The following is a 4,446-nucleotide window of genomic DNA, read 5'->3' on the forward strand; positions in this document are numbered from 1 at the left end:
TTTCATGTTGCTGTGGACAAAGTTATTACCACACACACACACACACACAACATGGGCACACACACACACACACACACACACACACACACACACACACACACACACACACACACTCACAAGCGTATTACTATACCTGCAATCTTACAGCAAAGACTGAGCTGAATTTATTTTGTGCTTGATCTCGTTTATTAAGATGCATGTGATGTGCTAACCTCTAACAGTGAGTTGTCCAAGGTTCCCAGATAAACTTACTTTACTCTCTTCATGCACTGCAGTTGTGTGGGAATGCTCATTTATTCAAGGAGATTATTAAAGTCCCGCTCCGGTTGTTGATTTATCCACTAAAAACTCATCTCGGTGTATCAAAATTTTATTTTTTTTCCATTAAAATAATCCTTTCTGGCCTCAAAGGGACTTAGATGTGTCTCTACACCAATGCTTTCTCTAAAATGAGCAGATCTATAAAGTTCCCACCTCTTTCTCCATCCGTCTCACATGCACCCACTCAGGATTCTGCTCAGACACTGTAAACTACTGTATGCTACACAATGGCATGTTGTAATATTGGAGAAATTCAGCCACACACATTCGAATTAGAAACCAATTCTGAAGAAGAAGAATGATACGGAAACCTGAAACCTGCACATTGACAGGACTGGTTACTTAGGTTTGTTTTGTATGAAACCCTGAAAGTCAGATTCCACGTTTTTGAGACTGTCATCTGGACACTGCAGTCTGGAGGTGGAAATGCTCAGCCATAATGCTGACTTCTTACTTCACTCATGATGTGGCTTCAAGCAGAGAAATAAAACACCATGTGGACGCATTAGCAAGGTACAAACATTAGCTGAATGCCTTTAAAATGTAAAAAAAAAAAAATTCTCTGCAGCATTTAAATGTGTTTATGAACTCAGATCACCTAATCAGACTTTCTTGTGGCTGTTTAGTTGTGCAGACCTACTTGGTCTCTGTTTTGAGGTCAAAGAGGCTCTTTGGAATTGCTGGATCCTTCAATTCCATCTCAGGGCGTTTCCATATTTGGCCTAAATACTTCTATCTTGACCCAGAGCCATTTGTTTATGAGAGGAGGTCATTATGACAGATTTGTTCTCACAGCAGCCAGCATCCAGTCATTCCCTGTCGTGCTGCCATACTGAGTGATCAGTGACACATTCAAGCAATCAAACTAAACGGCTACAGAGCGGATTTGTTTAGATGAAGTTAGTATTTTGTAACAGAATCAAGGTCACCTTTTCTGGGCCCAATCAGGTCCAGTTACATATTTCACATTTCACTGAATGAATAAAAAAAGGACGAGTCTTGTAACGAGCAAGAGGGCCTAAACTAAATCAACGAATGTTTTTCAGGACAGGTTGTGCTAGGTGGAAGCCAATTTTTCTGTTTCAGTTCAGCATGATCAAGATCTAGAACATTTTGGGTGCCGACAGAAAAACCTATAAGGACACATAATGTATATTGGTGAGTAACACTGAGTGTAATCAAATTTTGTTTGCATTAGATGGGGCGTCTTTAAATCCGAGCTGCACGCAATAGTCAAGGTAGAGATGCTGCAAGTTACATCATCCTTGCTTTCTTTGAGGAAAAACCAGTGGTGAAAGTAGCTCTGGTATTAATAATGTATACTGAGCTTTATAGCTCTATTAAACATAATCTGAGTGATGTGTCAGTGTTGGAGCAGCAGATATGAATTACTCCAATCCAGCACTTTTAAATGCTTGTTATTGTTTCATTGAGGAGCTTTTGTTGCAGTACTGTTCTTTACATGGTAGAAAACACAAGACATGACATACAGTATTTCAGTTTGCAGAGTATATAAACTGTGTTTTCAGACCCAATCACATAACAGTGCAACAGTGTGGTTTTATGCTTGTTTTATGTGCTTATGCAATAACAGTGGTGGCAAGTGGCCCAGTGGACTAATGGATAAGGCATCAGCCTCCGGAGCTGGGGATTGTGGGTTCAAGTCCCACCTGGGTCGTGTTGATGGTCTCTCTTTAAGCTAATTTAAAAAGTGATTAGTTCGCTAAACCTTGAACATGTCTTGTCATGCTGGTGCTTCTTCAGTTAGTGTTTGTCTGTTTAAAAAGATTAAGTGTGTCAGTATAAACTACAGAAAGGAAGTCACCTCATTTATTCCTCAAACAGCTGAGTGACCACAGAAACATCTGGGGTCAGTCATCAGAGTTTCCAGCCAAGAACAGTTGACCACAGCTTGTATTTTTCCAGTCATCAGACCTCAGGCTCAGCAGGCTATCACCTCTCCCTTGTTTCCCCACTGATATAATAGGTTCTGCTGTGCCAGTTCAAAATAAAAGACAAGCTGATTCCAGCCATATAAAGCTTCCAAGTAATTCTCTACTTTTTAGTCCAGAGTTATAAACATCCTAAAAGCAATCCATGGAGATTGGATCTGTTCATTACTTGGGTTAATTACAAGCTCTGATGTCATATATTGGGATATTTTCTTACTTTGACTTCTTGTTTGTTTTTGTCTGTAAAGACATCTTGCTGCATTAACAAAAACACTAAACTCTGTGAAGTCCAGTGCAGACGGAGTTTTGTTCTTTGGTTTTGACTTATTTAACTCATGCAAACACAAAGAATTTTAGGAAATATAGCTGTGGAAGGGCTCTGGATTCCTAAACATAAATTTCCATGTGGCTGATATTTCAGTGTGGCCTGTTTGTTTATAGCTACTGTAAATATTGAAGTCAGTGTCTAATAAGCTTCGAGAATAGTCAAGATATACATTATGGTGCTCTGTTAGTTGGAATGAAACCAGCTCCATCTGTGCTCCTAAATGTTTTCACAGGCAAAGGAAAACATAAGAGCAGCAAGATGGCCGATGGCCATAATTTAATCAACATCCCATGCCAAGTCTGCCGGCCTTTTCCTTCTGGCTCTCTCCTCTGCACAATTTTGTTAATCACTCTTCTACTTCAGACTGCACTCATTTATATTCCTCTACTTTCCCAATCAGTAAACGAGTTGATCCCTCTTCTATATGGATGGATTGGTGAATTCTTTGAATATGCTGATTGTAACTCAATCACAGTCTGTCTGCTTCTTCTGTCTGGCACTCTCCTCCACACAGTTGTTGACCAGTGACCTGAAAATACTTCGACTTCTCTGAGGCTGAGTGGGGCACGGCTTATTATGCAGTCAAAATGAACAATCCCAGGCGCATATTTTAAGGCAACCATCATATTTATAGAGGGTAAACATATACAAGAACCTCTGGATGATGGGAAAGTCTTTTTTTGACGCATACACAGATGTAGCTCACTGGCCTAGTTTTTGGTAGATTTGGAGTCACAGATGAGAACCATGTAACACAGTTTTATTCTATGCTTACCTCAGTGATCTAAATTACATTTGCAGACATCAAAATGGAGCGGGCCTGTATTTTGAATATCGTGTAGCATCTTCTGCAGCCCACTGGCCTCATAGATAAGACATCAGCCTCTGGAGCTGGGCATTGTGGGTGTAAGTCCCACCCGGATTGTGTTAATGGCAGATGACGTGAGTTTATCACGACCAGCAAGTTCTGAAGGTTGACAATGAATCATTACCTTGTTCAACCTTTAACATCCACTTGCTTTCTGTGTAAATGTCTCCACCTAATGGTGCCTCAAGGAATAGCTTTAAAATCATTTCAACTTCAAGACACAGATGTAACGTGGTGTCTTTTCCTATTCAGCCTGAACAAAAGTATTCTTTTTACATTTTTAATAAACATATCTGCTCTGTTAAAATGTGGGAAACAGTACTTAAAACACAGTCTTTAAACCTGAAGGTCGTTTAGAAGCACTGAACATTATTGTATAGGTAACTGCCATGATGGATGGCTTCTGTGGCCCCCAGAGGCCAGTTTGAGCACTGTAGTTATGCTTCATAGAGCAGAACTGCCATTATGGTTTACAGCCTAATAAAAGACCAATTACACTGAAAATGGAAACTTCAAAATATTGAAACATCCCCCGAGGATTAGGGCTCATTTCCAGACTGAAAAAGATGAGCGAGTGTGAGAAAGGGAGGAGGAAAAGTTAATGAGACACTGAGGAGAAGAGCAGATAGATAGATAGATAGATAGATAGATAGATAGATAGATAGATAGTCAGTCATCCCCAGAGTTAACTCCAGCTCCTTAGAAAAAAGCTTCTCCATTTTTTTTTTGAGACTCACCATGACTCATGAGCATCCAGCCACAGGGAGGGAAGCCAAGCTCTGGCACCTGCTCTCAGTCCCTTTGAGAATATCATTGTTGTTCATAATAAAATCAGCAGAAAAGAAGAATTGCCTCTCCCTGAACACAGTGATTCACAGTTCCCGAAAATAACTACTTAGACTCTGACAAACCACTTGTGAAGGAGAACATTAAACGTTATGTTTGGAAAGTGCATCATGTGAAATCGGTCACCAAAG

At 40.1% G+C, this 4,446-nt stretch overlaps 1 non-coding gene across 1 annotated transcript; it reads left to right on the plus strand.

The window, feature by feature from the left end:
- The first annotated feature begins 1,926 nt into the window (after positions 1–1,926).
- Positions 1,927–1,999, plus strand: trnar-ccg (transfer RNA arginine (anticodon CCG)). Its single transcript has one exon. It is a non-coding gene; the product is annotated as a tRNA-Arg (tRNA).
- Positions 2,000–4,446: the final 2,447 nt, after the last annotated feature.

Source organism: Acanthochromis polyacanthus, chromosome 3 (genome assembly GCF_021347895.1).
Source record: "Acanthochromis polyacanthus isolate Apoly-LR-REF ecotype Palm Island chromosome 3, KAUST_Apoly_ChrSc, whole genome shotgun sequence".
Taxonomy (NCBI): domain Eukaryota; kingdom Metazoa; phylum Chordata; class Actinopteri; family Pomacentridae; genus Acanthochromis; species Acanthochromis polyacanthus.